This window comes from Muscardinus avellanarius (genome assembly GCF_963383645.1).
Source record: "Muscardinus avellanarius genome assembly, chromosome: 18".
Classification (NCBI taxonomy): domain Eukaryota; kingdom Metazoa; phylum Chordata; class Mammalia; order Rodentia; family Gliridae; genus Muscardinus; species Muscardinus avellanarius.
Window position 1 is genome coordinate 49,725,514 of NC_137804.1, and position 22,411 is coordinate 49,747,924.

Consider the following 22,411-nt stretch of genomic DNA (forward strand, 5'->3'; position numbering starts at 1 on the left):
AAATACTAGAAAAACAATTGTCCACCACCACACCAGGCTCATTGCTTTCTTCAGTGAGTGAACATTACCTTAGATTCCTCCTGGAACTCTTGTAGTCATCTTTAATGTTCTGCTGTTCCTGGTCTCGGTCTAAAATATAGACCCAGAAGGATCATTATGAATTCTTACAACAATCCATAAAAATTACTAAATTCTAGGTAGATATTTAATATAAACAATGTGATGACACCTGGTATATTTACCAAAAGGTAATCATCAACATTTCAAATCATGTCACAGCGCTGATGAGCAAGAACCACGTGCACTCCATTGACTAAGGAGGGAACGACGCCGCCCTTACCTATGCAGGCCAGGTGCCTCAAGGTTTCCTGCATCACATCGCGGTAAAGGTTCTTCTGGGATGGATCCAGCAAAGCCCACTCCTCCTTGGTGAAGGTCACAGCCACATCCTCAAAAGCCACCAACACCTAAAACAATGACATATTGCTAGCATGAAGAGTGAGATTCACATTACTCCAGATCTCTACAAACTTCATAAGAAGTTCACATGAGCTGGGCTTGGTGTCGCATGCTTGTCATCCTGGCATTTGTGACGCTGGGGGAAAATCATCGTTCAAGGACAGCCTCAGCTACTACTCAGTAAGGCCCTTTGCTACTCAGTGAGATCTTGTTTCAAAATGAAAAAAAAAATAGGGCTAGGTGTAGCACAGAGGTGTATGGCCTGGGTTCCACCTCCTGTTTCCCCTCCCCAAAATATACGGTTTGGAATGTACCTCAAATGCAGAAAACCACTGTTTTATCCCTGGTATCTCACACACACACACACACACACACACACACGAAAATATAGCTTAGAAGTAGAATGCCCTAGGTTCAATCTCAGTTATACAAATATAAAAACACAAAAAAGTTACGGCTGAGAGTGTAGCTAATAGGTAACACACCCCTTTATTCCATTCCCAGCATCACACATTCTCTCAAAATCAAGACTACTTATTCACCTCTATGCTGATTCCATCAATATTTAACCTCTTGTAATTTATTTATTATATATGTGTGGTACTGTGAATGGAACCCAGGGATTTCTACTTCTAAGCTACACCCCTAGCCGCCCCCCCCCCTTTTTTGCACTTCTGGGATGAAAGACAGAGGCTTTGTCCTCTGAGCTACACTTCCTGCCCAATTTTTTTTATTCTTTATTTTGAAACAGGGTCTCACTGAGTTGTAGAGGGCCTCACTATGTAGCTGAGGCTGTCCGCAAACCACGATCCTCTGGTATCAGCCTCCCAAATGCTGGGATTACAAGCGTGCGCCACCACGCCTGACTCCTCAGCCCTATTTTGGATTGCTTTTCTTTTTCTGCAGTACTGGGGATGGAACCCAGGGGAATTCTACCTCAGAGCTAAACCCCCAGTCCCATTTTTTGGTCTTCTTTTTGTGGAATTGGGGTTCCTGGAAACCCTTCTACCCCCAGTACCACAAAAAGAAAAGAAAAATTTTTATTCTTTCTTTTCCTTGGTATTGAAGATGCAACCCAGGGCATTATACCCCCAAGCTACACCCCCTCGCTTTTCACTTTCTTATTTTCCAAAATTAAAGTCGCCTTCCTCTCCTCTTCCTTACTTCTGGCTTCTCCTTCTGATGGCGCAGAGGCCGCCGCCTCCCCTCACTCCACCAGCCACGTGCCCGTGCGGCCCTCCCATGGTAAGTCTGGGGATGCAGGTTCAGGTCAGGATATTTCAGGATTTCCTGGCCCCGCTGAGGGACAGGCTGGAGACAGGACGCTGCTCCAGACCCTCAGACACCTCGGGGATCGTCCGCCCGGGAGGGACGGACCCGCGGCCCTCCAGATGCCGCCCTCCGCCCGCCACAGACAGGGCGCCAGGGACAAAGAGTGAGGCCGGGCTGGGGGAGGCCGGACGCCATCTCATTCGCCCACCCCGCCCCAGTTCCCACCTCACCATCTCCAGTCTCCTGCGCCCAGTCCTGCCCGAGCTTCTTTTGAGACTAAAGCCCAAAGGGATGTTCACCGCAGCCAAAACTCAGGCCAAAAAATGGAGGAGAAAGGAACCTCCGGAAGAGGTGTTGCCACCCCGCCCCTGCCGCCCTCGCACCTGATTGGACAGCTCACGCCATGCCTGGAGCCTCTGATTGGATAGGAATCCAAGTTCCGCCCCCCCAAGTGACCAGGCAGAGATCTGAGCAGGTGTCAGAGGCGCCAAAATGGCAGAAGCCACCGCCCCTTCCCGGCCTCCTTCCCTCCCCAGGCCCAAACACGCCCAGCTGCGAGTCTAGTCCCGCCCAGCTGTGTATAGACTGGAGCAGCTCCGGGCTTTCCAGAGCAGAACTTGCTTCTTTCTGGACTTAGTGGGCTCTTTCTGCATCTTCCTCCTGGATATGGGGCCAAGAATGTGCTCAGAGTCCAACAGCGTTCCATGGAGACACCGCTGGGCACAGACTAAGAACACGGAGCCCTGCTGGAATGGAGCTTGCTTCAGCACTGTTAAGCAAGCTTCCCTTAAGTTTCTCTCCTTCCTCCAGGCCTCTGATCTTTGACCCAGTCTTTGTGTAAGGATTCTGGGACAAAGGCAGGAACTCAGGGAGCTCACCAGCCCTGCAGCCCCTCCTCACAGTATGGAAACTTTACCTTCTTCAACACCTAAAAGGTAACTTGGAGTCAGCTTAACCATCTGGACTAAAAAAAAAATGCAAACATTTATAAACATTGTTTTCCAGGAGACTACTTAAAGGATCTTCCTATAAGATTCAGATTAGCGAGGTGTACTGGCACCTGCTTGTAATCTCCCTTCTTGTGAGGCAGAGACAGGAGGATCGCTCAGGTTCGAAGCCAGCTGCGCTGGCTTAAGAGACGTTGTTTCCAAATAAAAAAGTATAAAGGAGGTCTGGGAGTGTAGCCCAGAGTTACAAGGGTTTCCCGAAACCCCAGTACCACCATAAAAAAAATTCAGATTTTCTTCACGTGTACAAATGACATCGAGACCTCAGCTGAGACCTGGCAGTTCCACACATGCTTATGAACCTCCTCCATGCTCAGGGCCACCTTGAGGGGCTGAGCCCTTAAACCTGTGGTGCGAGACACCAGCTCCAGAAGTGTCAGAACTCAGTGTCTCTGTTCCACACCTTTGTGGTGTCTGGAAGGGTGGAGACCTGGTTGTAGGCCTGCAAGCCAACAGTTCAGATCAGAAGTGTGGTGTGTAAACCGGGCATGATGGTGCACGCCTGAAATCCCAGTACCTGGGAGGCTGAGACACTAAGCTCTGTAGACCCTTGAGCTTTCCTCATTACAGCTCTGACCCTGTCACATGTGAAAACGGGCAGCTTTCCAAAGCAATCTAGGAGAGGTGAAAGGTAAGGAATCCCTTTGTTCTTAGTCACTGCAGACTCTCAGCCCCTAATCTGAGTCTATATCCAATGAGCTTAAGTCCAGATATAGCGGTGCTTTCCTGTAATCCCAGTACTTGGGAAGCTGAGACATGCGGATCACAGGTTCAGATCCAGGCTTAGTAATTGTGCCAGGCCAACAAAGACTGAATAGATCTAGTTTCTAAATAAAAATATAAATTGGGTGAGGTTAGTCAGGTGTGGTGGCCCTTACTTATAATCCCAGTACTTAGTAAGCTGACAGGACAAGCACAGATTCATGTCCAGACTCAACAACTTAGTGAGACCCTGTTTCAAAGTAATCAAATAGGACTGGGGGTGGAGCTCAGAGGCAGAAAGCCCATAGATTCAATCTGCACTACCAAAAAAGGAAAAATAGAGATGGGGTATAGCTGAGAGATAGAACACAGTCATCCGTCTGTAGTGTTGAATGAGAAAACAGGGCAGTGTGCAGCAAGAATATAGACAGAGGAGGTGTGGACCTGACCACACTCATTGAATTGGGGTCATTTTCCCCAGAGGACACTGAAGGACAAGGGGTGTGCAGGCGTTGGGGAACAGCATGTGCTGCAGAGGGAACAGTGTGAGCTTAGGCACAGAAGGAAGAGCAGCCACCTGGAAGCACCCGTGCTTCCTTCTGTGCTTAAGGGGGGAGTAACTATGAATTCTTTCATTTATTTAGTTACTTGTTTATTTATTTATTATATTTATTTATTGTGGGTCTGGGAATGGAACCAAGGGGCCTTCGACCTCAGAGCTACACCCCCTGCCATGTAAGGAATTGGATGCTTTTCCTAATATGTGAAAGCTAGGGTGAAAGGGGTCATAGGAGAAGCTCCAGGTGAAAAAGGAGATCGTATAGAGGAGCAAATAAGGCAACCTAACTGTGGGAATGGGACGGGGGAGAAGGAAACTCTTTAAAGGGCATGATGGACTTATTCATATCGAAGTCAACCACTAAACCGAGCATGGGTGGGAGGGAAGGAGAGAGTGAGGTGGGGACTGGGTGGGGCTGACTGCGTGATGTGTGCATTTAAGTCTACACAAGTCTTTTTACCCAACTATGATTTATAAAAGCAAAGCACCAATAAAAATAAATAAAATGAGAAATATTGCTGTGTTGTTGCTCAGAGGAAGAGTGCCCCAGGGTTCCATCCTCAGTACTGCAAAAGAAAAATAATTAAATAAATAAATATATATATGTATATATGTGTGTGTGTATATACACACATATAATATACATCCTCAGTACTACAAAAATTAATATATACACATATATGTGTGTATATATATGTGTGTGTATGTGTATGTGTGTCTATATATACATTTATATGTTATATAAAGATATATATACATACATATATATACATATACATACACATATACATACACATACACACACAAACACACACACACAGTGTGTGTGTATGTGTGTGTGTGTATGAAGAATATTTTACATTCGGGAACATTTTGGGGGGTGTTACTGGGGGTAGGACCCAGAGGCTTTCTACCTCCAGGCTATACTCCAAGACCATTTTTATATTTTATTTGGAAACAGGGTCTCACTAAGTTTCTCAAAGCCTCACTAAGTAGCCGAGGCTGGCTTCGAACCCGTGCGATGCTCCAGTCCTAGCCTCCCAAGTGCGGGGATTATAAGCATGCGCCACCACCCCCGGCCGGGAACAACATTAAACAGAGGTATCCAGATATCTGTGGTGCAAAGTTAAATTTCAGGACCCAGACTCACGTCCAACCTGAAGGCACCAGAATATGAACCTAATCATTTAGGCACCGGAGAAGTGATGTGCGACACCTGCTCTTTACCAAGCTTTGTGATGGTCAGTCCCACCAGGCAGAGCTGCCTGCAGCATCCCCAGGGTCCATGTCCACACACAAGCAGGTGCTGACACAGGGCAGGGCTGGTACTGGAGGCAGAAAGAGGGGTAGTACATGAGCAGCTGCTGACTCTGGAATACTACATTGGTGATAGGGTGTCGTATCTCCTCTTTCTTCTCTGGTTGCTAAGGCGCCAGGCCAACAGCCGGCGCTTTGTAGCATCTCTGTGAGAGGATGCTGGTTATCTTCCTTCAGCTCTCCAGGCCCGTGGCCTGCTGAGTGTTAAGGTTTGGTAGGTTGTTAATGTTGGCCTCTTCTCACCTTCATTCCCGGGCTGACCCACGGGCTCAACCAGAAGAGGCCAAACAGCAGGCTGGGAAGAAGAGTAGGAAGCAGCAGTTTGAACCTTTCAAATGCCGGCTCTGCTTTGGGACAGGCCATGGTATGGTCATCTATAATCAGCTCAACAAGCACAGAAGAACTGAAAAGAAAGAAAAAGCTTACTTCTTATATACTGCAAAATAATTTTTGTTTATTGACAGTATTTTTATAACACCCAGTGGGTTGTACCACTGAGTTAAAAAGGACATGGGAAATATTTGTTACAACTGACAAGTGTTTTGCACTTTTCACAACTGCAAGGTTTTAATCACTGTGCATCTGGACATGGGGAGACTGAAGTCTTCTGCCCTTTCTTTTATTCAAGGATTTTCTCCATACTGAGTTCTTCCATGTCTGTGAAATGGTCCAAGACTTCTACAAGCATTCCCCCAGCTTTGACAGTCACACTCTCAACTATGCATTCTTCTATGATAGTGAAGCCTCCCCAAAGTATATATCTGGGGTCACTCTCCTGTGTGAGTTCTTTGATGTCTAATCAAAGGACTGGATGCTATGAAGGCTTTCCCACATTGCTTACATACATAGGGCTTCTCCCCAGAGTGAATTCGTTCATGTTTCTGAAGGTAACTGGAAGTACTAAAGGCTTTCCCACATTGCTTACATTCATAGGGCTTCTCCCCAGAGTGAATTCGCTCATGTGTATGAAGGTAACTCGAAGTACTAAAGGCTTTCCCACATTGCTTACATTCATAGGGCTTCTCTCCGGTGTGAGATCTTTTATGTCTGTTCAAGTAAATAGATAAACTAAAGGCTTTCCCACATTGCTTACATTCATAAGGCTTCTCTCCAGTGTGAGATCTTTTATGTCTGCTCAAGTAACTAGATAAACTAAAGGCTTCCCCACATTGCTTACATTCATAGGGCTTCTCTCCAGTGTGAGATCTTTTATGTCTGTTCAAGTAAATAGATAAACCAAAAGCTTTTTCACAATGCTTACATACGTAGGGCTTCTCCCCAGAGTGAATTTGCTCATGCCCCTTAAGTTTACTGGAAGAATTAAAAGCTTTCCCACAGTGCTTACACACATAGGGCTTCTCCCCAGAGTGAATTCGCTCATGTTTGTGAAGGGAACTGGAAAAACTAAAGCCTTTCCCACAATGTTTACACATATAGGGTTTCTCTCCAGTGTGACAGTTTTCATGTCTTCTTAGAGAAGAAGAATTAGAGTAGGCTTTCCCACACTGCTTACATGCATAGGGTTTCCCCCTAGTGTGACTTTGCTCATGTTTGTGAAGGTAACTGGAAGAACTAAAGCCTTTCCCACACTGCTTACACACATACGGTTTCTCTCCAGTGTGAATTCTCTCATGTATCTGAAGGTAAGAGGAAGAAATAAAGCCTTTCCCACACTGCTTACATACATAGGGCTTCTCCCCAGTGTGAGTTCTTTCATGTCTGTGAAGATGACTGGAGCTACTGAAGGCTTTCCCACAGTGCTCACACACATAGGGCTTCTCCCCAGTGTAAACTCTTTCATGGATCTTGAGGTGACTGGAATAACTGAAGGCTTTCCCACAGTGCTTACATTCATGGTGTTTTTCTCTACTGTGATTTTCTTCAGGCTTCAAAAAGCACTTGGGAGAACTGGAGGTTTCCCCCCATTCCTTATGTTTATCAGATTTCTTTCTGTATTTTAAATTCAAACACAGTTTCTGTCCAGATTGAGCTCTCTGGGGCTCATTTAAGGATAAATGACCAGGGAGAACTTCTCCACACATCTGCCTTCCACCTGCTTTCACTCCAGGAGGAGTTTTCTTCCTAGCGATAGGATCTGGAGAACTGCCAAAGAGTATTCCACATTCACTACCAAGTTTAGGTTCAAGGAATCCTTCTACCACTTGACTTCTGTAAAAAAAAAAGAATTCATTGGCAGTAATGTGTTTATTAATGCTATTCCATGAGACATTGGTTTTCTGTTGTGTAGGAATTTTTGAGCATTATGGAGGAAAGATCTACAGGAGAGATCTAGGCGAGCTATTACCAAAACAGTAGTATTTATATCAGGCCTTTCTCTTTTTAATAATCCTTTCTAGCCTGTCTTTTCATTTTGTGGTACTGGGGATGTAACCTAGGGCCTTGTACATGATACAAAAGCACTCTACTGCCTGGTGGGTGGCGAATTCTTGGAATCCCAGGACTTGGGAGGCTGAGACAGGAGGACTGCAGGTCAAGGCTAGCCTCAGCAACTTAGAGAAGTTCAGCAGCTTAGTGACGCCCTATTTCTAATGAAAACCAAAAAGCGCTAAGAATGTAGCACAGAGGTAGGAGGCTCCTGGGTTCCATCCCCAGCATCACCCAAAACAAACAACAACAACACAATGATTCTCCTACTCAGATACACCCACGGCATGTTGTTGTTCTCTTGTTGTTGTGGTTTGGGTACTGGGTTTGAACCCTCGGGCATTCTACCTCTAATCTACATCCTCAGCCCTTTTTCTTTTTTATTTATTTTTCTTTTTTATTTTTTGTGTGTGGTACTGGGGGTGGAACCCAGAGGCTTTCTACCTCCAAGTTATACTCCCAGACCTAGTTCATATTTTATTTGGAAACAGGGTCGCGCTAAGTTGCCGAGAGCCTCACTAAGTAGCTGAGACGGACTTCGATCCCGTGCGATCCTCCTGTTCAGCCTCCCAAGTGCGGGGATTACAAGCGTGCGCCACCACACCTACTTTCTTTTTATTTTTATTTATTTATTTATTCATTTTCGGGTCTGGGGATGGGACCCAGGGGCATTTGACCTCCGAGCTACACCCCTGCCCTATTTTTTATTCTTTATTTTGAAACCGGGTCTCACTGAGTTGCAGAGGGCCTCACTAAGTAGCTGAGGCTGTCCGCGAACCGTGATCCTCTGGGTCTCAGCCTCCCGCATGCTGGGATTACAAGCCTACGCCACCACACCCGGCTTTACTCTTTACTTAGAAACAGGGTCTCACTGAGTTACAAAGGGCCTAATCAGATGAGACTGTCCGCAAACCTCCTCTCAGCTTCCAAAATACTGGAATATAAGCATGTGCCACCACACCCATCTCAAAACTTATTTTTGTATCACCTATACCTTATGACCAAACCCTGATGTGTATAATGATACTGTACACGCGACTACAGGTTTCTATAGTTAGTCATCAGAAAAACGGGACTTAACTTACCGTGTAGGTGTTTGAGATGTTTCTAATGTTGAAATATTTCTTATTTTGTATTCACAGTTAGAAAAGTCCAATCTGTATGCATTTTTTAATATATCTGAGACTAAACTCATTTTTTTTCTGTGGTACTGGGGTTCCTGGAAGCCCCTCTACCTCCGAGCTACACTCCCATAACTATTTTATATATTTTTTTTATTTGGAAACAGGGTCTCTTAAGACAGCGAGGCTGGCTCCGAACCAGCGTGATCCTCCTGTCTCCGCCTCCCAAGTGCGGGGATTACAAGTGTGTGCCAGCACAAAGGCAGATTAAATCCATTTTAAGTTGTCGTTATAGAATCATTTGCTTAACTGTTATTTTTCTTCTACTTTAGGATTCTTGAGATTCATTCCTTTCTATATTTCTCTTTTTTTTGTGTGTGGTTTTAAGGATCAACCCAGGGGCATTCTACCCAGGAGCTACACCTCCAGCCCAATATATTATTCCTTTTTTTTTTTTAGTGGTACTGGGGTTCCTGGAAACACTTCTACCTCAGGGCTACACTCCCAGACACCTATTTGTTATATTTTTATTTGGAAACAGGGTCTCTTAAGTCAGCAATCCTGGCTTCGCACCTGTGCGATCCTGCTGTCTTCGCCTCCCCAGCATGGGGATCACAAGGGTGCACCACCACGCTCGGCTTTATTCCTTATTTTGAAACAGGGTCTCACTGAGTTGCAGCGGACCTCACTAGCTGAGGATGTCCACGAACCTTGTCCTCCAGTCTTAGCCGCCTCCATGCTGCGATTACGTTCATGTGCCCATACATGCTGCCATCGTGCTCACGCTCGCTCTCTCTGTTTTTGTTGTTGTTGTTGTTGTTGTTTTTGTTTGTGTGGTTAAAGGAATTGAACCCAGGAACATGCATCTTCAAGCTACAATTAGGAATGTTTTTTGGGTGAGGGGTTTGGAGATGGAACCCAGAGGCATTCGACTTCTAAGCTATATTCCCTGCTCTATTTTTTTTTAATTCGTTATTTTTTGACAAAGCTTCACAAATTTGGAGATGGCATCATTAATAGCTAAGGTTCTTGGCAAACTGTGATCCTCCAGTCTCAACCTCTCAAATGCTGGAATTACAAGCATGTACCACCATACCCAGCTAATGGAACTCTCTCTATATATGTTATATATATAAAGAGTTATTATTATATATAATATTATGAATATAATATATATATATACATACACACACACACACACACACACACACACACACATATATATATATATATATATATATATTTTTTTTTTTTTTGTGATGGTACCAGGCATGGAACCCAGAGCCTTTCAGACTCTGGGCTATACTCTCAGACCTATTTTATATATTTTTTTGGAAACAGGGTCTCAATATTTTGCTGAGAGCCTCACTAATTGGCTGAGGCTGACTTTGATCCTCCTGTCTCAACCTCCCAAGCGCAGGGATTACAAGCGTGCGCCACCATGCCCGGCTCTAATATTTTATTTAGAAACAGAGACTCAGTAAGTTGCTGAGGCTGGTCTTGAACCTGGCATCCTTCTGTCTCTACCCCTCAAAATAGTAGGAAAACAATTGTCCACCACCACACCAGGCTCACTGCTTTCTTCAGTGAGTGAACATTACCTTAGACTCCTCCTGGAACTCTTGTAGTCATCTTTAATGTTCTGTTCTTCCTGGTCTGGACCTAAAATGTAGATCCAGAAGGATCATTATGAATTATTACAACCATCCATAAATTACTAAATTCTAGCCTGAGTGTATGATATAAATAATGGGATGCCGCCTGGTCTATTTACCAAAATTGTCAATATTTCTTTCTTTTTTTTGTGGGTCTTGGGAAGGAACCTAGGGGCATTCAACCTCTGAGCTATACCCCCTTCCCTCTATTTTTATTCTTTATTTTTGAAACTGGGTCTTACTGAGTTGCAGAGGACCTCATTAAGTAGCTGAGTCTGTCCATGAACCATGATCCTCCGGTCTCAGCCTCACGAATGCTGGGATTACAGCATGTGCCTTCATGCCCGGCTTATGTTTCATGGCACAGCGCAGATGAGCAAGAACCACACACACTCCATTGACTAATTTAGGGAACGATGCCACCCTTAACTACGCAGGCCAGGTGCCTCAAGGTTTCCTGCATCACATCGTGGTAGAGGTTCTTCTGGGATGGATCCAGCAAAGCCCACTCCTCCTTGGTGAAGGTCACAGCCACATCCTCAAAAGCCACCAACACCTAATACAATGACATATTGCTAGCATGAAGAGTGCGCTTCACATTACTCCAGATATCTACCAACTTCATAATAAGTTCACATGAGCTGGGCTTGGTGTCTCATGCTTGTCATCCTGGCATTTGTGACCCTGGGGGAGAATCATGTTTCAAGGACAGCCTCAGCTACTACTTAGTAAGTCCCTTTGCTACCCAGTGAGATCTTGTTTCAAAATGAAAAAAAAAAAAAATAGGGCTAGGTGTAGCAGAGAGGTAGAATGGCCTGGGTTCCACCCCTTTTTTTCCCCCAAAAATAGGGCTTGGAATGTAGCTCATAGGTAGAATACACCTGGGTTCTATCCCTGGTATCCTACACACACACACACACACACACATATACAGAAACACACACACAAAAAACACATATGTGTTTCCATCCACAGACACGCCAAAAAAAAAAAAAACCATAAAACATTTATCCTCTTGAAATTTATTTATTATATATTTGTAGTTAATGAAACCTAGGGGCATTCTACTTCCAAGGTACCCACCCAGGACTATGTATATATTTTTTCAGGTCTAGGGATGGAACCCAGTGGCATTCGATCTCTGAGCTACACACACTGCCCAATTTTTTTCTTAGTCTTTATTTTGAAACAGGGTCTCACTGAGTTGTAGAGGGCCTCACTAAGTAGCTGAGGCTGTCCATGAAACGTGATCCTCCAGTCTCAGCTGCCCAAATGCTGGGATTGCAAGCATGTGCCACCACGCCTGGCTCCCCAGCCCTATATTTTATTCCTTTTTTTTTTTTTTTCCAGTACTAGAGATGGAATGTATGGGCATTCTACCTCAGAACTACACCGCCAGTCCTGTTTTTTTTTTTTTTTTTTTTTTTCCTTTTTTTTGTTTCTTACTTGCATTCCTGGAAACCCTTCTACCTCTGGCTTTACTCCCAGACCGTTTTATATTTTTTTATTTGGAAACAGGTTATCTTAAGCCAGCGAAGCTGGCTCAGAACCAGTGCGATCCTTCTGTCTCAGCCTCCCAAATGCAGGTAATGCAAGCGTGCACCACCATGCCCTGCTCTAGAAACTTATTATGTGTGTGTGTGTGTGGGGGGTACTGGGGGTGGAACCCAGAGGCTTTCTACATCTGGATTATAACCCAGACCAATATTATATTTTATTTAGAAACAAAGTCCCATTAAGTACCTGAGGCTGGCTTCAAACCTGTGTGTTGCTCTTTCTTGTCTCAGCCTCTTGTCTCAGCCTCCCAAGTATAAATTTATTCTTTTCTTTCTTTCTTTTCCTTAGTATTGGAGATGGATCCCAGGGCATTATACCCCCAAGCTTCACCTCCTCACTTTTCACTCTTATATTTTCAAATGATAAAGTCGCCTTCCTCTCCTCTTCCTTCCTTCTGGTTTCTTTCTCTGATGGCGCAGAGGCCCCGCCTCCCCTACTCCCACCAGCCACTTGCCCGTGCGGCCCTCCCATGATAAGTCTGGTGATGCAGGTTCAGGTCGGGATATTTCAGGATTTCCTGGCCCCGCTGAGGGACAGGCTGGAGACCAGGACGCTGCTCCAGACCCTCAGACACCTCGGGGATTGTGTCTCCAGGGAGGTACGGGCTCGCAGCCCTCCAGACGCCGCCCTCCGCCCTCCACAGCCAGGGAGCAGGGACAAAGGGTGAGGCCGGGCTGGGGGAGGCCGGGCGCCATCTCACCGCCCCACCCCGCCCCGTCCCCACCTCACCATCTCCGTTTTCCCGCGCCCGAGTCCTCTCCGGGCTTCTTCGAGCCTCAGCGGCGGCCCCAGCGAAGGAGACTGAGGCCCGCAGGGATGTTCACCGCACCCAGACTCTGGGGAAGTATGGCGGAGGAGAAAGGAAACTCTTGAGAGCCTTTGCCGCCCCGCCCCTGCCACTCTCGCACCTCATTGGACAGCGCGCGCTGGGCCTGAAGCCTCTGACTGGATAGTGAACCAAGTTCCGCCCCCAGAATTAAGTGACCAGGAAGCATCCGCGCTGGGCTTAGGGGCCCCAATATGGATGCAGGCACAGCCCTGCCCAGGCCTCCTTCCCTCCCCAGGCCCAGAGCCGAACAGCTGCGGGGTCTTTGTGTCTAGGCAGGAGCAGATCCAGGCTTTCCAGAGCTGAGCCGGCTTCTTCTTGCACTTCGGGGGCTCTTTCTGCTTCTTTCCCCTGGAAATGTGGCCAAGAATGTGCTCAGTGTGTTGTGACCTGCCCACGCGAGAATAATTGTCCAAAGACAATTATGTCTGCAAAGCCACACTTTATTACAGGTTCAAACCTGGACCCAAGCACATCTGGCACAGCATGAGATACTTATTCATATCGAAGTCAACCACTAAACCAAGCATGGGTGGAGGGAAGGAGAGAGTGAGGTGGGGACTGGGTGGGGGCTGACTCTGTGATGTGTGAATTTAAGTCTACACAAGTCTTTTTACCCAACTATGATGCATAAAATCAAAGCACCAATAAAAATAAATAAAATAAGAAATATTGCTGGGTTGTTGCTCAGAGGTAGAGTGCCCCTGGGTTCCATTCTCAGTACTGCCAAAATAAAAATATATATATATATGTATATGTATATATATGTATGTGTATGTATATGTGTGTATATACACACATATAATATACATCCTCAGTACTGCAAAAATTAAAATATATATACACATATATATGTATATGTGTGTGTATGTATATGTTTGTGTTTGTATATATACATATATATTATATATATAAAGATATATATACATGCATATACATATATATGTGTGTGTGTGTGTGTGTGTCTGTGTATGTGTATAAAGAATATTTTACATTCGGGAACATTTTTTGGGGGGGAGTTAATGGGGTTTTAACCCAGAGGCTTTCTACCTCCAGGCTATACTCCCAGACCATTTATATATATATATATTTTTTTTTTTGTGTGTGTGTGTGGCAAAAAATATGGAACGCTTCACGAATTTGCGTGTCGTCCTTGCGCAAGGGCCATGCTAATCTTCTCTGTATCGTTCCAATTTTAGTATATGTGCTGCCGAAGCAAGCACCCATTTTTATATTTTATTTGGAAACAGGGTCTCACTAACTTTCTGAAAGCCTCACTAAGTAGCCGAGGCTGGCTTTGAACCTGTGCGATCCTCCTGTCCTAGCCTCCCAAGTGCGGGGATTACAAGCGTGCGCCACCACGCCCGGCCGGGAACAACATTAAACAGAGGTATCCAGATATCTGTGGAGCAAAGTTAAATCTCAGGACCCAGACTCACGTCCAACCTGAAGGGCACACAAAACATGAACCAAATCATTCAGCCAGTGGAGAAGTGATGTGTGACACCTGCCCTTTACCAAGGTTTGTGATGGTCAGTCCCACCAGGCAGAGCTGCCCGCAGCATCCCCAGGATCCATGTCCACAAACTAGCAGATGCTGACACAGGTCAGGGCTGGTACTGGAGACAAAAAGAGGGGTGGTACATGAGCAGCTGCTGACCCTGGAATACTACATTGGTGATAGGGTGTCGTATCTCCTCTTACTTCTCTGGTTGCTAAGGCGCCAGGCCAACAGCCAGTGCTTTGTATGATCTATGTGACAGGATGGTGGTTATCTTCCTTCAGCTCTCCAGGCCCGTGGCCTGCTGAGTGTTAAGGTTTGGAAGGTTGTTAGTGTTGGCCTCTTCTCAACTTCATTCTCAGGCTGACCCACGGGCTCAACCAGAAAATGGCCAAACAGCAGGCTGGGAAGAAGAGTAGGAAGCAGCAGTTTGAACCTTTCAAATGCTGGCTCTGCTTTGGGACAGGCCATGGTATGGTCATCTATGATCAGCTCAACAAGCACAGAAGAACTGAAAAGAAAAAAAAAGCCTACTTCTTTAATACTGCAAAATAATTTTGTTTATTGACAGTATTTTTTATAACACCCAGTGGGTTGTACCACTGAGTTAAAAAGGACATGGGAAATATTTGTTACAACTGACAAGTGTTTTGCACTTTTCACAATTGCAAGGTTTTAATCACTGTGCATCTGGACATGGGGAGACTGAAGTCTTCTGCCCTTTTCTTTTATTCAAGGATTTTCTCCATACTGAGTTCTTCCATATCTGTGAACTGGTCCAAGACTTCTACAAGCATTCCCCCAGCTTTGATAGTCACACTCTTAACTATGCATTCTTCTATGATAGGGGAGACTCCACAAAGTGTGTATCTGGGGTTACTCTATGTGAGTTCTTTGATGTCTAATCAAAGGACTGGATGCTATGAGGCTTTCCCACATTGTTTACACACATAGGGCTTCTCCCCAGAGTGAATTCGCTCATGTGTATGAAGGTATCTGGAAGTTCTAAAGGCTTTCCCAAATTGCTTACATTCATAGGGTTTCTCTCCAGTGTGAGATCTTTTATGTTTCTTCAAGTAACTAGATAAACTAAAGGCTTTCCCACACTGCTTACACACATAGGGCTTCTCCCCAATGTGAATTCTCTCATGTATCTGAAGGTAAGTGGAAGAACTAAAGGCTTTTTCACAATGCTTACATACATAGGGCTTCTCCCCAGAGTGAAATCTCTCATGCCTCTTAAGTTTACTGGAAGAACAAAAAGCTTTCCCACAGTGCTTACACACATAGGGCTTCTCCCCAGTGTGAATTCGCTCATGGCCCTTAAGTTTACTGGCAGAGTGAAAAGATTTCCCACAGTACTTATACACATAGGGCTTCTCCCCAGTGTGAATTCTCTCATGGATTAGAAGGTTACTAGAACAACTAAAGGCTTTTCCACAATGCTTACACACATAGGGCTTCTCTCCAGTGTGAATTCTCTCATGTATCTGAAGGTAAGAGGAAGAAATAAAGCCTTTCCCACACTGCTTACATACGTAGGGCTTCTCCCCAGTGTGAATTCTTTCATGTCTGTGAAGATAACTGGAACTACTGAAGGCTTTGCCACAGTGCTTACACACATAGGGCTTCTCCCAAGTGTGAACATTTTCATGGATCTTGAGGTGACTGGAACGACTGAAGGCTTTCCCACAGTGCTCACACACATAGGGCTTCTCCCCAGTGTGAATTCTTTCATGTCTGTGAAGATTACTGGAACTACTGAAGGCTTTGCCACAGTGCTCACACACATACGGCTTCTCCCCAGTGTGAACTCTTTCATGGACTTTGAGGTTACTGGGACGACTGAAGGCTTTCCCACAGTACTTACATTCATGGTTTTTTTCTCCATTGTGATTTTCTTCAGGCTTCAAAAAGCACTTGGAAGAACTGGAGGTTTCCCCCTGTTCCTTATGTTTATCAGATTTCTTTCTGTATTTTAAATTCAAACACAGTTTCTGTCCAGACTGAGCTCTGTGGGGCTCATTTAAGGATAAATGACCAGTGAGAACTTCCCCACACATCTGCCTTCCACCTGCTTTCACTCCAGGAGAAGTTTTCTTCCTAGCGATAGGATCTGGAGAACTGCCAAAGAGTATTCCACATTTACTACCAAGTTTAGGTTCAAGGAATCCTTCTACCACTTGACTTCTGTAAAAAAAAAATCATTGCTAGTGATGTGTTTATTAATGCTATTCCATGAGACATTGGTTTTCTGTTGTGTAGGAATTTTTGATTATTATGGAGGAAAGATCTACAGGAGAGATCTAGGAGAGCTATTACCAAAACAGGCCTTTCTCTTTTTAATAATTCTTTCTAGCCTGTCTGTTCATTTTGTGGTATTGGGGATGTAAACTAGGGCCTTGTACATGATACAAAAGCATTCTACTACCTGGCGGGGTGGCGAATTCTTGGAATCCCTGGACTTGGGAGGCTGAGACTGGAGGACAGCCGGTTTAAGGCTAGCCTCAGCAACTGAGAGAACTTCCAGTAGCTTAGTACACCTATTTCTAATGAAAACTTTAAAACGCTATGGATGTAGCACAGAGGTAGGAGGCTCCTGGGTTCCATTACCAGCATCACCCAAAACAAACAACAACAACACAATGATTCTACTACTCAGATACACCCACGGCATGTTGTTGTTCTCTTGTTGTTGTGGTTTGGGTACTGGGATTGAACCCATGGGCATTCTACCTCTAATCTACATCCTCAGCCCTTTTTCTTTTTTATTTATTTTTCTTTTTTATTTTTTTTGTGTGTTACCGGGGGTGGAACCCAGAGGCTTTCTACAGCTGGGCTATACTCCCAGACCTATTTCATATTTTATTTGGAAACAGGGTCGCGCTAAGTTGCTGAGAGCCTCACTAAGTAGCTGAGACTGACTTCGATCCTGTGCGAACCTCCTGTTCAGCCTCCCAAGTGCAGGGATTACAAACGTGCGCCACCACACCTACTTTCTTTTTATTTTTCATTTTGAAACAAATTCTTGCTACTTTGCTTAGCACTTCAATCATCCATTATTCCTGTCTTAGCTTTCCCAAATTTTTATATGACAGGGATGTGCCATCACAGTCAGCTTTTTAAATTAAGAATAAACCCAGGACATTCTGCCACGGAGCTACAGCCCAGACCCAGCTCTTTATTTTGAAACAGGGTCTGTGTTTCAACCAGGGCTCTGAGCCTCACATTGCCAAGGCTGCTTGAAGTGTGTGGTCTTCCTGGTGTAGCCTCCTTTGTACTAGGATTACAGGCCTGCTCCAGCTTCCTGGTCATGTAAATTGAGTTTTAGAAAGAGTTCCCCTTAAGCTGCCAGCCTTGTAGAAAACTCACATTCCTCCTGCTAAAGCCTTGCAGGCAGTGACATACCATACATGAGCTATCACACCTGACTTATATCGGGTTTCATAATACTCTTTCCCAATCAACTATTTGGTTACACTGACTAAACCATATGCAAAATGTTAGCAACTAAATTGTTTTGGATTTTGAAATATGTACATAATAGCTACCTGAAAAATTTGTCCTAGTCAAGAACAAAATTATTACTTTTTTGATACGGTTATAGGAATGGAACCCTGGGGCATTCTACCTTCGAGCTACACCCCAACCGTATAATTTGCTCTTCATTTCGAAACCGGGTCTCACTGAGTTGCAGAGGGCCTCACTAAGTAGCTGAGGCTGTCCGCGAACCGTGATCCTCTAGGTCTCAGCCGCCCGAATGCTGGGATTACAATCGTGCGCCACCACACCCGGCTTTACTCTTTATTTAGAAACAGGGTCTCACTGAATTACAAAGGGCCTAATCAAATGAGACTGTCCACAAACCTCCTCTCAGCTTCCAAATTCTGGAATATAAGCATGTGCCACCACACCCATCTCAAAACTTATTTTTGTATCACCTATACCTTATGACCAAACCCTGATATGTATAATGATATTGTACACACGACTACAGGTTTCTATAGTTAGTCATCAGAAAAATGGGACTTAACTTATCCTGTAGGTTTTGAGATGTTTCTAATGTTGAAATATTTCTTATTTTGTATTCACAGTTGGAAAAGTCCAATCTGTATGCATTTTTAAATATATCTGAGACTAAACTCATTTTTTTTCTGTGGTACTGGGGTTCCTGGAAGCCCCTCTCCCTCCGAGGTACACTCCCAGAAATATTTTATATTTTTTTAAATTTGGAAACAGGGTCTCTTAAGACAGCGAGGCTGGCTCCGAACCAGCGCGATCCTCCTGTCTCCGCCTCCCAAGTGCGGGGATTACAAGTGTGTGCCAGCACAAAGGCAGATGAAATCCATTTTAAGTTGTAGTTATAGAATCATTTTCTTAACTGTTAATTTTCTTCTACTTTGGGATTCTTGAGATTCATTCCTTTCTATATTTCTCTTTTTTTTGTGTGTGGTTTTGAGGACCAACCCAGGGGCATTCTACCCAGGAGCTACACTTCCAGCCCAATATATTATTCCTTTTTTTTTTTTAGTGGTACTGGGGTTCCTGGAAACCCTTCTACTTTCGGGCTACACTCCCAGACACCTATTTTTTATATTTTTATTTGGAAACAGGGTCTCTTAAGCCAGCTAGCCTGGATTTCAACTTGTGTGATCCTGCTGTCTTTGCCTCCCCAGCATGGGGATCACAAGGGTGCACCCCCACGCCCGGCTTTATTCCTTATTTTGTAACAGGGTCTCACTGAGTTGCAGTGGACCTCACTAGCTGAGGATGTCCATGAACCTTGTCCTCCAGTCTTAGCCGCCTGCATGCTGCGATTACGTTCATGTGCCCATACATGCTGCTATCGCGCTCAGGCGCGCTCTCTCTGTTTTTTGTTGTTGTTGTTGTTGTTGTTTGTGTGGTTAAAGGAATTGAACCCAGGAACATTCATCTTCAAGCTACAACCAGGAATGTTTTTGGATGAGGGGTGTAGAGATGGAACCCAGAGGCATTCAACTTCTAAGCTATATTCCTTGCTCTATTTTTTTTTATTGTTTATTTTTTGACAAAGCTTCACAAATTTGCAGATGGTATCACGAAATAGCTAAGGTTGTTGGCAAAGCGTGATCCTCCAGTCTCAACCTCTCAAATGCGAGGCTTTCAGACTCTGGGCTATACTCCCAGACCTATTTTATATTTTTTTTGGAAACAGGGTCTCAATATGTTGCTAAGAGCCTCACTAAGTAGCTGAGGCTGGCTTTGATCATCCTGTCTCAGCCTCCCAAGAGCAGGGATTACAAGCGTGCGCCACCATGCCCAGCTATAATATTTTGTTTAGAAACAGAGACTCAGTAAGTTGCTGAGGCTGGTCTTGAACCTGGGATCCTTCTGTCTCTACCCCTCAAAATAGTAGGAAAACAATTGTCCACCACCACACCAGGCTCACTGCTTTTTTCAGTGAGTGAACATTACCTTAGATTCCTCCTGCAACTCTTGTAGTCATCTTTAATGTTCTGCTCTTCCTGGTCTGGACCTAAAATGTAGATCCAGAAGGATCATTATGAATAATTACAACAATCCATAAATTATTAAATTCTAGCCTGAGTGCACGATATACATAATGGGATGCTGCCTGGTCTATCTACCAAAATTGTCAATATTTCTTTCTTTATTTGTGGGTCTGGGGAAGGAACCTAGGGGCATTCAACCTCTGAGCTACACCCCCTTCCCTCTTTTTTTATTCTTTATTTTTGAAACTGGGTCTAACTGAGTTGCAGAGGACCTCATTAATAGCTGAGTCTGTCCATGAACCATGATCCTCCGGTCTCAGCCTCCCGAATGCTGGGATCACAAGCATGTGCCTTCATGCCCGGCTTATGTTTCATGCCACAGCGCTGATGAGCAAGAACCATGTGCACTCCGACTGAGTAATTTAGGGAAGGGTGCCGCCCTTACCTACGCAGGCCAGGTGCCTCAAGGTTTCCTGCATCACATCGCGGTAGAGGTTCTTTTGAGATGGATCCAGCAAAGCCCACTCCTCCTTGGTGAAGGTCACAGCCACATCCTCAAAAGCCACCAACACCTAAAACAATGACATACTGCTAACATGAAGAGTGCGCTTCACACTCCTCTAGATCTCTACAAACTTCATAAGAAGTTCACATGAGCTGGGCTTGGTGTCTCATGCTTGTAATCCTGGCATTTGTGACACTGGGGGAGAATCATGTTTCAAGGACAGCCGCAGCTACTCCTTAGTAAGGCCCTTTGCTACTCAGTGAGATCTTGTTTCAAAGTAAAAAATAAAATATGGCTAGGTGTAGCAGAGAGATAGAATGGCCTGGGTTCCACCCCTTTTTTCCCCCAAAAAATAGGGCTTGGAATGTAGCTCGTAGGTAGAATAACCCTAGGTTCTATCCCTGGTATCCTACACACACACACACACACACAGAAACACACACAAAAAACACATATGTGGTTCCATCCAAACTCGCTAAAAAAAAAAAAAACACCAAAAAACATTTATCCTCTTGAAATTTATTTATTATATATCTGTAGTTAATGAAACCCAGGGGCATTCTACTTCAAAAATACCCACCCAGGACTATATTTTTTTTTTCAGGTCTAGGGATGGAACCCAGTGGCATTCGATCTCTGAGCTACACACACTGCCCAATTTTTTCATTCTTTATTTTGAAACAGGGTCTCACTGAGTTGTAGAGGGCCTCACTAAGAAGCTGAGGCTGTCCTTGAAACGTGATCCTCCAGTCTCAGCTGCCCAAATGCTGGGATTGCAAGCATGTGCCACCACGCCTGGATCCCCAGCCCTATATTTTATTCCTTTTTTTTTTTTTTTTTCCCAGTACTGGAGATGGAACGCATGGGCATTCTACCTCAGAACTACACCACCAGTCCTTTTTTTTGTTGTTGTTGTTTTTCCTTTTTTTGTGTGTTACTTGTGTTCCTGGAAACCCTTCTACCTCTGGCTATACTCCCAGACCGTTTTATTTTTTTTTTATTTGAAAACAGGTCATCTTAAGCCAGCGAAATTGGCTCAGAACCAGCGAGATCCTCCTGTCTCAGCCCCCCAAATGCAGGTAATACAAGCGTGCACCACCATGCCCGGCTCTAGAAACTTATTGCTTTTTGTGTGTGTGTGTGTGGGGGGGTACTGGGTGTGGAAACCAGAGGCTTTCTACATCTGGATTATAACCCAGACCAATATTTTATTTTATTTAAAAACAAGATCTAAGTAGCTGAGGCTGGCTTCAAATCTGTGTGGTGCTCTTGTCTCAGCCTCCCATCTCAGCCTCCCAAGCACAAATTTATTCTTTTCTTTCTTTCTTTTCCTTAGTATTGGAGATGGATCCCAGGGCATTATACCCCCAAGCCTCACCCCCCCACTTTTCACTTTTTTATTTTCCAATATTAAAGTCGCCTTCCTCTCCTCTTCCTTCCTTCTGGCTTCTCTCTCTGATGGCGCAGAGGCCCCGCCTCCCCTCACTCCCACCAGCCACGTGCCCGTGCGGCCCTCCCATGGTAAGTCTGGTGATGCAGGTTCAGGTCAGGATATTTCAGAATTTCCTGGCCCCGCTGAGGGACAGGCTGGAGACCAGGACGCTGCTCCAGACCCTCAGACACCTCGGGGATTGTGTCTCCAGGGAGGTACGGGCTCGCAGCCCTCCAGACGCCGCCCTCGGCCCTCCACAGCCAGGGAGCACGGACAAAGGGTGAGGCCGGGCTGGGGGAGGCCGGGCGCCATCTCACCGCCCCACCCCGCCCCGTCCCCACCTCACCATCTCCGGCTTCCCGCGCCTGAGTCCTCTCTGGGCTTCTTTGAACATCAGCTGCTTCCCCAGCGAAGCCCGCAGGGATGTTCACCGCACCCAGACTCTGGGGAAGTATGGCGGAGGAGAAAGGAAACTCTTGAGAGGCTCTGCCGCCCCGCCCCTGCCGCCCTCGCACCTCATTGGACAGCGCGCGCTGGGCCTGAAGCCTCTGACTGGATAGTGAACCAAGTTCCGCCCCCAGAATTAAGTGACCAGGAAGCGATCCGCGCTGGGCTCAGAGG